The 12,695-nt window shown below is 63.2% G+C and overlaps 1 long non-coding RNA gene across 1 annotated transcript; it reads left to right on the forward strand.

Annotated features, from left to right (window-relative positions):
* Nucleotides 1–3,608: 3,608 nt before the first annotated feature.
* On the forward strand, nucleotides 3,609–10,443 carry LOC308183283. Its single transcript, XR_013942381.1, has 2 exons — nucleotides 3,609–6,789; nucleotides 10,321–10,443. It is a non-coding gene; the product is annotated as an uncharacterized lncRNA (long non-coding RNA).
* Nucleotides 10,444–12,695: the final 2,252 nt, after the last annotated feature.

Genomic DNA, 12,695 nt, shown 5'->3' on the forward strand with positions numbered 1-12,695 from the left:
GAGCCAGGAGGCTGCAGGGTGGGGAGAGCCGGGGCTGCCGGAGCCAGGCAGCCTGCAGGGACGGGGAGAGATTCACCCGCCTGGCTCACGGGGCAGTGGGTCTGCCTTGCCCCGTGGGTGCTGGTGCCCCTATTTCGTGGTGATGACGATGGCACAGAATTTATCCAAGCCACAGCAGGGGGGGATGCCATAGGTGCAGCAGGGTCTATAGCAATCTAGCCACGTGTACTGAAATTGTGCCGCCCCTGATCCTTGTCCCAGGGCTCTGAACGGGGCTTTTCGCTGTCAGAGATCCTTGTCACCCCTGAGTGGCCGCGGACACGCTGCCGGGCAGGGCTAGCAGTTGGGGAGCACCCACAGGCACCCCCAGCCTGGGGACGGGCTCATCAGGCTGCTCCCATGCATGTCCCTGCTCAGAAACTGCCTCGATCAAATGCCTGGGTTGGTTTGATCTGAGCTCTCCGGGTCCGCCGGGATCCGTGTGACGGTGACGGCACAGCGGGAGCACCCTGCTCTCGGTGCGGGGCGAAGCGGAGGCAGTAAAGTTATACTGGCTGGCGCTGGCAGAGTGTCTTCTCCCAGCAGGACCGGGACGGTTGGTGTGCTCCTTGATGTCACCCGGGAGCTGGTTTGAGCCAAGCTGGCAGGCGGCCAGTGCACCATCAGCAGAAGCCTCGGTCTGCGCTTGGAACGATCCACGTGGTGACGTGGGCTCGCCAGCCCCACGCCGGAGGGGTGCCCGTCAACGCACGCTTGGTCACGAGCACAGCCGGGGTGTCCCAGGTGGTCACCAAGCTCCTGTGGCCACCTCCCGGCCAGCTGAGGCTAGCAGTGGGTGTGTGGAGGTGGCCAGGGCTGGCACGCGGTGACCAGCACGAGCTGCACTCCAAGAAGCAGCTTCAGGAGGTTGGGGTTCTCCTACAGCTCTCCCCAACCCCATCGTGAAGCCCTGCTGGTGACCATCTCCTCCTGGAGACGAGCTTAAATCCCACCTGCAGCTTCAGGACTCGTCCCAGCCTTGCTGGGGAACCCAAACCTCTCAGCAGCTTCCTTCCACGGCTCCAGGGACCACGCAGGGGCCCGGCTCCCTCGAGCAAACTTTCCGCTTTCTGCCCCCTCAAAACACACGGGCGCTGCTGTTTGCAGCCAGGCTTTGCAGGCGAGCAGGAGGAAGCTGAGAGCAGGGTGGGGAGCATGGGGATGGCCAAGTGTGGTGAGGAGCTCTGCTGCTGCCCAGGCGGGGGGAGCGAAGTCTGACAGCCAAGCTCAGGCTTTAGGTGGACACGAAGCTCCTGTGCCTCTAGGATAACCCAAAGCTGGCCAATAACCTTCCTTTTCCTAACCCTGGCCTCAATTATTTTGGCCCCCTTTTGCCTTCCTGCCCACTCACCCCAGTCCCAGGCGAGGGGGGATGCTGGGGACACGTGGCATCACGCTGTCCCCTGGACATTTTGCTTCATCTCTGCTATCGGGGTGCCCAAAAGGCAGGCAGGAGCTGCCCACCCCGGGCACAGCACCCCACGGGCTGCTCCGGGTCAGGGCTGGGGCAGATCCTGGCCCTGGCCATGGGCTTCGTTAGGAAGAATTTCCTCGTGGGTGGTTGGGTAAGCACTGCAAGGGGCTGCCCGGGGGATCTGTGGAGTCGCCGCCCCTGGAGGTATTAAGGATGGACGTGGTGCCTAGGAACACATGTAGTCATGAGCTTGGTAGGTCAGGTTGATGGTCTGGGCTTGATTTTAAGGCTCTTTTTCCAACCTAAACGATTCTGTGGTGTCTGCAGTGGGCCCTGGCCATGGGGCAGCGCTGCATGGGGACCATCCTGGTGCAGCACCGCAGGCACCCCGGGCTCGGGGCTTTTGCTCCCTTTTCCTTCTCCTTGCTGCAACCTCAGCCTTGCTGCTCGGCCTGCAGGAGGCCGGGTCGGGACCCCCGCTGAGGGGCTGGGTGAGACGGGGACGCTCAGAGCCCTTCCCCCCCCCCGGGGCACGTGCCCAGCCCCGGCCAGGAGCCGCGCACCTGGCCTCGGCCGCAGCAGGTCAAGGGCGTGCGGGGCCCCGAGGTGCTCGCCTTGTTTCCAAACAAGCTGCCAGCGTTCACCTCCGTAAATAAACAAAGAGCAGGAGCCTGGCACTCGCCTGCAATGCCTGCAGCCAGCCTCCTCCTGCCGGGGTTAGGCAGGGCACGAGGTCGGCTGGGGGCCAGCCGGGGCAGAGCCCCCGGGTTTGCGGGTGCCCGCGGTGGGGCAGGTCCTGGGGACGGAGAGGTGGGGAAATTCCACGGCCGAGCCCTCTCCTCGGGAAGCCCGATGACACAGGGAGGTGACGAAGTGGCCGGCCGCAGGTCACGCCGTGAGTCAGCGGCACACAGGTAGCAAAGGGCTGGGGATGGAGCTGCAAACGCCGCGGCACGCGTCGCTGCTTGAGCTGGAGCTCAGCGGGGAAAGGAGATTATTTTGTTTTTTTGGGGGGGGGGGGTGGGAGTCTCCACTGCCACCGTCATTGCTGCTCTTTATTCCTGTGAGCAAATGGCTTGGGGGCGAGTTATTCTCAGGAGCAGTATGTGTTTAAAAGGGAAGCGAGCTCCCCAGAGCCTGCAGACCCATTGCCCCTAGCTTGGTGCTGCTGGCGGGGGCTGCCCCAGCTCCAGTGGGCCCCTGCCCCACGGCAAACAGGAACCACGGCCAGGGCTCGGCTGCTCCGTGGTGTGCACGAGCACAGAGCTGGATCTGCTCCCTAAATGCCCTCTGCAGCCAAGAGACCTCCCTGGAGTGCCAGAGAGGGGCAGGGGCCGATCCTGCGCTGGCTCAGCCCCACGGGGTGCGCATCTCGCCCAGCCTGGGACTTGCCCTGATGTCCCCTGCTGCAAGGTGGACGGGATGAGAAGGCAGAATAACAGCGTGGGGCTGCAGGGAGGGAGCTGTGCCCGTAAATATGGGACAGATTGGGTAGGATAGGGTAAGATAGGATAGGATGGGATAGGATAGGACAGGACAGGACAGGACAGTTCAGTTCACTTGGAAGGGACCCACAAAATCAGGTCCCAGCTGCCTGGGCACATCATGAAATTAAAGCACGTTACTGAGGGCATTACCCAAATGCCCCCCAAACACCCGCAGGGGCACCAAGCACCTTGCCTTGCCCAGCTTTTGCCTTTTGTCGCCACACCAAGGAGTGATGCTGGGGACCCAGGGCTTTCAGGCTTGCAGCTCGGGGCTGAGCAGAGCTAAATCCTGCCCGCCTCAGCACCCTGGGGAGATGCAGCACGCTGGGGGCTGCAGGGGGGCTCCTGGCTCCCCCATCTCCACCCTGCCGGTGCTGGGGTGACCTGGCCACGGGCAGCGCGGTGCTGGCAGGGCCCACGGGTGCAGCTGTGCAGTCCGTGACCCAGCTCCGTGTGCTTGCCAAACCCATGTCTGGGCGGTGCCGCACCCCGGGCTGGCGTCACGTCCTCGCTCGGCTCCGCGCTGGGACCCTGCCCATGCGTGCACACACACACACACACACACACACACACACACCTCCCACAGCACAAACACCGGGCTGATTGCACCGCCCGTGGTCCCCAAGGGGGTCCCCGGGGGCTGCAGGTGGTCCCCAAGGGGCTGCAGGTGGTCCCCAGGGGGCTGTGCCTGCAGGAGGGGAGCGAAGGGGTGCTGGTGGGGAAGGTTTGCAGCAGTCCCAAACCCTCCTTGCTTCGCTCTGGGCTGCTGCCCCAGGAGCTGTCTGCATGGGGACCCTGTCCCAAGGGGGTCCGGGCATCCCCCTGGGGTACAGAGGTCTTGGGGCTGGGTTTGGCCCAGTCTGATGGACCCATGCCGGTTCACAGGAGAGGGGGGAGAGCTCTTTTGGCTACGGACAAAGGTTGCAGGAGAGGTGTACGGGAGTGTCTGTGGCCATATTTCAGCTGGAAAAGAGAAAGTTGCCAAGCACTGGGGCAGGGAGGAGCTGTGTGTTTCCCAGGCTGGAGCAAGGGCCAGGCACCGTGTTAAGGCAATGCTTGCCCTGGCCCTCGGCCCTTTGCTCATGGCAGGGCCGGCACTGCAGCTGTGGGGCAGCCGTGGGGCAGCCGTGGGGCAGCACAGCACCGGCAGGCCCCCAGAGCATCCTCACCTCTCCGTGAGTCCCCCTCCCTGGGCACTCTGGAGGGCTGAGGCTCTGGTTACCAAAGGCTTTGACCTTTCCAGCCCAGACACCTCCAAGGGGAACCCCCTGGGGCAGGTCCAAGACCCCCTCCAACACCCGAGGCACCAGCCCAAGGGGCAGAGCAGGGAGAGACATTTGTGGGGGGCAGCGTGGTAACCGGGGTTCTCCCTCCCTCTTTTTCCCTTATATATATGAATTTTATTTCAGAGAAGAGGCTCAGGCTTGCAGAAACCCACAGGGAGCTGCTTCGAGCTGCCCTGCCTGGGGCTGGACACCCCACCCGTGGACCCCAGTGGGGGGAAGCGGATGCCCAGGGCTGTTTTCGTGGGGTTTTGTGTTGTTCCGAACCAAGGCCAGCTCTCCAGATCTGACCCGAATGTGACCTGTCCTGACCCCAACCTGCTTTTCCCGGCCCGGGACGATAATTACGCCCCGCAGACTGCTCAGTTCAGCCACACCTCACGGGTCAGGGCCGCATCCTGCTCCCCCCATCCCCACCCCACGGCCGTGCCGCGCTGCCCGGGCTGGGGGTCCCGAGCAGAGCTGGGGGGGGGGGGTGTCTCCCTGGGGTAGAGCCGTGGGGATCCACACGCTGCCTGCCTGCCTGCCCTGCACCCCCAGCTCCCCGCGCTCACCTGCGCTCGCCCTGGGCCAGGCAGACCTAGCATAACCTGTTCCCACTCCTCCTGCCTCGTGACGAAGCAGCTGGCACGCAGCAAGCAGGGAACCGCAGCACGCTGAGCTCAGCGCCAGCCCGGGGACAGCAGGGACAGCCCTGGGGGCAGGGGAGCTGCGGCCACCGGCCACTCCGCCTTTCCCCGTCCCCATCGTGCTTTTGGTGCCTCTTTCCTCGGGATAAAGTGGGGTTTGCTCTCGGTGTTTGAGGACAGTCAGGGTGGAGGCTGCTGTAGGAGCTACGCCAGGATTCCCAAAGAGCTGCTGTAGGTCCAGGGCGAGCGCCTGACCTCCCTGCTCTTTGCACCACGCTTCATCCTGGGTGCCATAAAATTGCAGAATCACAGGATGGTTGGGTGGGAAAGGGCCTCGAGGACCACCTGAGGTTGGGTTGGAAGGGACCCTGAGGTCCATCTAATTCCAACCCCTGCCACGGGCACAACACCTCCCGCTGGAGCAGGCTGCCCAGACCGCATCCAGCCCAATTTCAGATTTCAGAAGTTCAGATTTCAGACCACTTCACCCTTTGCTGCACCCCCATCTCTCCTCGCCTCCCCGCTGCAGCCATTTGCCCTGAACCCCGGCCAGCCCCTGCACGACGACATAGAGCTGCCTGCTGCTCTCATCCAAGCCAGCTCCATCACAATGCTCCAGGACCCCCGTGTCGCACAAGACCCCCGTGTCCCATGGGACCCCCATGCCACCGTGTGGCTTCAGCAGCCTTCAGGCTGCTGGGGTGCCCCCTGCCCCCCCAAACAAGGCTTGCTCTGCACACTACCATGCACGCGTAATGCAGCATGCAACTATGCAAGTGTGTCTGTGCATGCTTGCATCTTGCTCCACACTCGTGTACCTGCTCCGTGCTGCGTGTGCACCTGCCGAGCATCTGTGTTTGGAAATGTTTAGCAGCACAACACCCCGTGCACATCCCTGCGTGCACCTCTACCCATACATGTGCACCTATAGCCGTGCAACACGCCGTGGGTAACACCCACAGGTGCAAGGGATCCGCACCCCGCAGCCCCCAGGCTTCCCCCCCGTGCCTTTTGGGGTGGCAGTGCTCTTGGGGGGACCCTACTCCTCGTGTCCCGGTGCTGGGGCAGTGCCTGGCAGGGCGGGATGGGGCAGGGCAGAGCCCGTCGGGTGCCAGCAGCCTGCCCCCACCCCTGCTCTACCTGTCGGGCAGGTGGGGCTGGCCGCCTGCCACCGTCACTTCTGGGAAGGGAGGATGCGAGAGGGATGGGTCCCAGCGCCGGCAGGCAACGGCTGGGCTTGGAGCGACCCTTGGGCTCTCCGCTCCCTCGGGGCTGAGGCCGCTGCGGGGAGCCCCGGGGACAGCTTGGGAAGGGGTCCCGGCACCCGGGAGCCCCCTGGAGAGCTTGGAGGGTGCTCAAGGAGAGGGGAGCACACAGACAACCCCTCTCCATGAGCCCGTCTCTTCTCCTGCTGTGTCCCAAACTGAGCCACATCCCCAGGGCCTGGGGTGGCCCAGGAGTGGGGTCTCCCATGGGAAACCCCCCCTTTCACTCAGCACCCAGCACCCTGTTGGGGTGGGGAGGGTGAAGGGCTGCAAGGTCAGTGCCTGTCCACCCCTGCAGACCCTATCCTGACCATCCCGGCCACCAGCAGAGGCTGACTCAGGACCAGACACCTTCTGTCCATCCCAGTGGACCCCATGCCCGCTCTGACCCTGCTCCCTTTGACGAGGGCAGCACCTGGGGAAGGACCCAGCAGGAGCCTGGTGCCCGGCGGGGCGAGGTCTGGTGTCCACTGGGTACACTGGGGATCTATACAGAAGGGAATTGGGACACCCAGCAGCTCTGCCCCCTGGAAGCTGGTGAAGATCTGCCAGGCTCTGGCCGTGCTGCACCTTTTTGCTGTGCCAGGCTGCTCGTGGACCAGCGCTCGGAGCCTCCAGCACAGATTTTGTCCTTGGTGTGGGTGCAGGGTGCCCTGGAGGGGCATGGCACAGGTGAGTGCAGAGCCCATCTGGGGCAGCGCAGCTCCAGGGTCTCATCCTGCAGGTCCTAGCCCCCAAACCCTCATCTCCCCTGCAAGCTCAGCAGCACGTCCCCAAGGCTTGGGCCAGTGCCACCTCCAGCCTGCTGGCCCTGAAGCTGCGTCGTGCCTGGTGGCCAGGGCTGAGGTGACTCCCTCAACGTGTGCTCTGAAACCCGTCTGGTTTCAGAAAGCCCTGGAGCAATGAGATCCTCTTGTAGGACCCACCCTTTGCCCGAAAACAGGCTCAGGTCTGGACTTGCTCACCTACAGTCCTGAAACAGAAACCAGAGGAGCGCCCGCTGCCTGGGGAGCCCACAGATCCCACCGGGGTTGCCACCACCGTGACCCCACCGTGACGGCACCGGGGCCAGCTGGGTACATCCCTGCTGGGACTGGGCACAAGAAAGCACCACGGCCACCCGAACATGCTGGCAGGAGGGGTCACCCTGCCCTGTTGTGTGCCCTGCCACCTTGGGGACCCAAATTCCCCGGAGGGGGAAAGCCTCTGCAAGGGGATTTGCCCCCACAAGCAAGCTCAAAGTGAAGGGGCGCCGTAGAGGTTTGGTGTTGGGATGACCGGGACTGAACCCACAGCTCGTCTCAGCCATCACCCTGTGTCACCCCAGCCTTTGGAGGCCGAGGGAGCTCTGCCACCCCCACCCCAGCAGACCTTTGCCTTGGGGCTCGGCTGCTGCCGGCGCACGCCAGGAGCTTGAGGTGTGCCGCACTTGGCAGGGCACCGCCGGCCCCGACCCCGAGGCACGGGCACACTGGAGCTGGGAATTTCTCATGTTGGTGGCCCAGCCACTGACTTGGGGGCCAGCAGGCAAATAGGACACCCCACTGGGCACTTCATTGTATGTCTGCCATCCTTCTGCAGCCCCCTGAGCCCTCCCAGAAGCAGCCATGGGGGGGTGGTGGGTGACATCCCCTTCCATCACCTGTCCTGACTGCCCTGGCCCGCTGCAGCTAACAGTTTCCACGTCCATCCTGGGGACCCTTGCACCATCGCTGGCCACCAGCTGCCCCCAAGCCACATCTGGCTGGTGGTGAGGAGCTGGTGCTGGAGTCCAGAGCTCCCCAGATCAGTTTTGGGGTCTCCCAGAGAGATATTGCGCTCTTCTTCCAGGCACGGTGGCCAAGACAAAACGCTCAGCAAATCATCCCCTGCTTGGTTTCTGTAGGCACCCAAGAATATGGCATTGCACTGGGGCAGCCAGCTTCTGCCCCCCCAGTCATCTTCTGCCCCCCACTCCCATCTTCTCTCCCTCTCCAACATCTTGTTCCCCTCCTCCTTCCCCTCTGACTGCACGTGGTCGGGGCGCAGGGAGCGGGGACAGCAGAAAGGCAAGGCCAGGTTGGGAGAAGAGGGGCTCAATGACCAGCGCCTTGCTGAACGGGGGCCCAGGACACAGCCAAAATGGTTTGGTGGGCTCAAAAACCTTAATGTGCTACCTGGGTTCTCAGCTGAAAGCTTAGAGGGTGAGCATGAGGCCAGGGTAGGGAGATGAGCAATGAGTGGAGGAGATCAGGGTTAGTGGAGACCTCTCCATGAAATTAATCTGTGCAAGGTGGAGGAAGGAAAATAGGGGCTGGGAGCTGCAGCCCACGAGTTACCGCAGCTCCATCCCCCAAATCCCACAGCTGAAGAGGCTGCAAGTGTCCCCGTCCGAGCCCCTGGAGGACTTGAGCCTTTCGGGGTTGCTTGGGCGCAGTCGGCTCAGCAGGAAAGGGGGAGAAGAGCTGGAGGTGTGGGAGAAAGCAGGAAACCTCAGCAGGCGCTCATTGTGTCGAAGTGAAATGCACGTGAGATGGGAATCGAGCTGCAGCAGCCCTGGGACAAGGTTTTTGTGTGTGCCAGCCTGGTGCCAGAGCCCGGCCGGGGCCGCGGGTCCCTGGGCTGCCCGGTGACCCCGCATGCGGGTTGGTGCCGCGCCAGGCTCCGCTCGGTGCTTGGTGGATAACAAAGGGTAGAGCTGGCCGGGAAACAAGAATGCGGTGAAAATCTTGTTTTGCTACACAATGGAACAGAACTGAGGTTTTTGGTGGCAGTGGTGGAGGGAGGGGAAGGCAGGAAAATAGGGGACATCGACCCAAAAAGGGCCACCAATGGGGCCGCCAAGCTAAGGGCTGAGCATCCGTCCCCACCTGGGGACTCTGGGACACGGCATTTTCTGCAGGAGGAGACGTGTCTGAGCAGGGAAGGGAGCTGGGGAGGATGCATGGGTGCAGTTTTGCCAGTCCTGGGTGGAAGCACGTCCCACGTCTGTGCCCGAGGAGCATGGCCCAGGCCCTGTGGCCAGCCGGAGCCACTCGTATGCGGCACGGCTGAGCCGTGGAGCAGCGAGCAGGGCACAGGACAGAGCACAGGACAGACCCCCAGGAGCTTGGGCTGGGGGCAAGGGACGGGTGGGATGGAGCAGCTTGGCAGCAGCGCGGGGCACAGCAAAAAAATAAAGGGGGAAGGTGGGCACGGGCTGACGGAGACGAGCCGGCTGCCTCTGGTTCCAGGCAGCCACCGCTGCGGCTACCCCGTTCCGACAGCGGGAACAGCCGCCCTCTTGTTTAACAACCAAACAGCCCAGGGTTTTAACAGACCAGTTACCATCAGCGGGCAGCTCTCCTGGGTGAGCCAGACACCCCCGGGGCAGCCGCTGCTGGAGGCGGTTAGCAGAAGGAAGCGTCGGGCTGCGAGGCAGGGGGGGAGCGTTGTGCGGGCACCCCGGTGACGGCGGCAGCCCCGGGCAGAGGGACGCAGCCCCGGGGACCTGCCCAGCCCCAAGCTGCCAGCTCAACCCCGATACCGGGCTGGGTTCACTCCTGCCATGGCACAGCCCCCCGCAGCACGTCCCCCCAGCCCCTACAGAACCCACATCCCCTGGGCAATAAATATCTTTTCCCTCCGTGTCACCATAAGCGTGTTGTTTTTTCTATTAAAAAAAATATATATATATATATATATAACTATTCAATGTCCTTACAGCGTGTTCCCCCTCCTGCCCCCAGCACAGCCCCTAAAGCTGCACCCATGAGACCCCTCCCAGGACCGCAACACAGCCCCGCACCCCTTCGCTTCCCCCATACTTCTCCACGCACGTTTATGCCAGCTGAGCTTTTCACCCAGCCCACTGCCAGAAGAGCCCCCCAGGCAGCTGGGCAGCCCAAACTGCACCATGCTTTTGTCCTCTGGCAATTTTCTCGGGGAAGTCTGGGTGCTCCGGAGCCTGGTTCTGCCCGTGCCAAACGGTGCACAGCTCCTCCAGGTACGACCCGTCCTGGAAGCTGGGAGGTTTTTGCCTGGGTTGAATGAAGCAAGCCCAGGGCTGGTCGGGGACTGGGGAGGGCAGCGCTGGGTGAAATCCAGCAGGAAGAGTGTTTCTTATCACAGCTGGACAGGTCCAGCTGCAATAAATGTCTCTCACAGGTTTCCAAGGTTTTTTCCCCTGCGTGTTTCCAGCAGGACCAAGCCCAGTGATTTACGCACCTTTTTTTCTTTCTGCAGGCTTTGTTCCCAGGGTCTGAAGGGCTGAGTTCTCCCGGACCAGGACCCCAGGGAGAAACACACCAAAGAAACATCCCACCAATGAAACGTCCCACCAAATAAATGCTTTCCCTGCAGAAAGAAGACATTTGGGGCCAGCCTTTTGGGCCAGGTGCCACCCTGGGCCATGGACCTGGGCCAGTCTCCGTCCCTGCACTACTGGGGGCTCCCTGGCACGTTGCAGTGGGAAGGCAGACGGGACCCCACAGCCCCCCCGTTGCTCCCAGCATGGTTTCAATCCTCTCCTCCCCATGTGCTGAGCAAGGGCCAGGAAGGTGAGAGAGGATGAAAGCAAGTGAAGGCTGCGGGGAGCGTGGTGGAGGGGCAGCGGGAGGCAGGGTTAAGGTCCCCAGGGGTCTGTCCCAGCCTCCCACAGGCTGTCCCCGTCCCCACCACGTTCCCCCCGGCCCTGATCCGTTCTGCAGATGGCCACGGTCCGGCTGGGCTGGAAAATCAGGTCGTGCTACTGCTCTCGGGGCCGCTTCATGGGCCGGTGCACGGGATGTGGGACGAAACCTCTGCCCTCTCCCCATTCCTCTGCCCCTGCGCTTGCCACCTTTCAGCCACAGCAGCCTGCTTTGGGGACACGGGGCCAGGCAAGAGCTGGCCAGGGCTAACCGCCCTCCTTTTCCCCAGCTGGGATTTGGGGTCAGCACTGGCCCCTGCGCCCCTCTGGGGAGGTCTCAGGGCACAGAAAACCCATTTTAATGCACAAACATGAAGGGTGATTCAGGTATTTCCGTGGAAAATCGGTGCCAGAACCATGTTCAGCTCGGGACCACCTGGTGGGCAGGGTTCCCGGGCAGCCCTCAGTGTCGGTGAGGTGGCAAAGCTTCTCCATTTTCTGCCAGGGCTCGCCACAGCCACGGGATCTGGGCACCTCCAGGGAGATTAAGAAAACAAATAAATCATCTCTTTTTGGTGCCAGGGCGCCGGGAGGCTCCGCGGGGTTGGCTCAGCGCAGGTGTGGAGGTCACCGGGGAGGTCACCGTGAGTGTGTGTGCACGCGCGTGTGTGTGGCTTTGCACACCCTGCTCCCGACCCCCCCCGCCTCTTCTGCTCACACCAGCCTCACGGGAGGCTGCAGGACCTGGTCCCCAGCCCCTACCCGCACTCCCCTGCCTCCACGTCCTCGTTCCCTGCTCTGGCACGGGGAAGGTGCAGCCGGGGGGGAGGACACAGACCCCCGGCCTCCACCCTGAGCCTCCTGGCCAGCGGTGGCAGCAGTGGGGACGCCGGGGGCACGGCGAGGCAATGGGGTTCCTGCTGCTGCCAGAGCTGGTTAAACATTGTCCCGGGCTCGTTAGGTAACCCAAACCGCAGCGGGGAAGAAATGAAACTGCTTGTGCAAACACGGCGCGCTTGGCAGGGCAGCAGGCTGCGTGACAAAGTGCTGCGCGCTCCCTGCCAGCCTGCTGGGGTTATCTATTGACGGAGAGCAAACACCTCGCCCACAGCCCCAAACCCTGAGCGAGGGATGGCAGCCAGCGGCAAGGACAACTCCTGCCTGACCTGGCCCCTCTGCGGGCACCAGCCCGGTCCCTTCCCGCGCGCGGTGCTTGCGTGGGCACCCCGAGCATCTCGGCACGGTCCCCGCTGCTTGCAGCAGCCCCGGGAGGTCAGGGATGGGCTGCAGCACCCTCCGCTCGCCGGAGCCAGCAGACTCCAGCCGGGAAAACCTGTTCACAGGGGAGGTTACGCAAGGAGCGTGACAGGGCTCTGGCTGCAGCCCAGACCCGGGGCTGGCTCGCAGCTCACACCCAGGGGCCGGGACCTCTCCGCGCACCGCCGGGGAGCCCTGATGGCCACATCTCAGCCGGGAGCAGCGCAGGTGCAGGGAAGGGATGGAGGGCTGGCCTAGGGTGGTGTCATCCTCAGGATTTTTTTGTGAGTTCAGGTTCCCCCGTGTGAGGTGCCTTGCTGGACCACAAGGGTGCACGTGGCACGGTATGGCATGGCACGGCATGGCACAGCATGGCACGGCATGGCACTACATGGCACAGCACAGCATGGTATAGCAAGGTGTAGCATGGAACAGCATGGCGTGGCACAGCACAGCATGGCATGGCACGGCACAAAATGGCACGGCATGGCACAACATAGCATGGCATGGCATGGCACAGCACAACATGGCATGGCACGGCACATCAGCAGGAGCCAGGTGTCTCAGCAAGGCAAATCCCCCTGTAAGCAGTGGCTGACCAACCCCCAGAAGAGGTTGGACCTGGCCCAAGGGCCCCTCCTGCCCTCAGCACAGCCTCCTGCTGGAGCTCTGGGCCCCTGCCACATCTCCAGGAGGACACTGGGGGGTCCTTGGAGGGCTGCAGGCAGAGAAT

Source organism: Anser brachyrhynchus (genome assembly GCF_964034855.1).
Source record: "Anser brachyrhynchus genome assembly, chromosome: 27".
Taxonomy (NCBI): Eukaryota; Metazoa; Chordata; class Aves; order Anseriformes; family Anatidae; genus Anser; species Anser brachyrhynchus.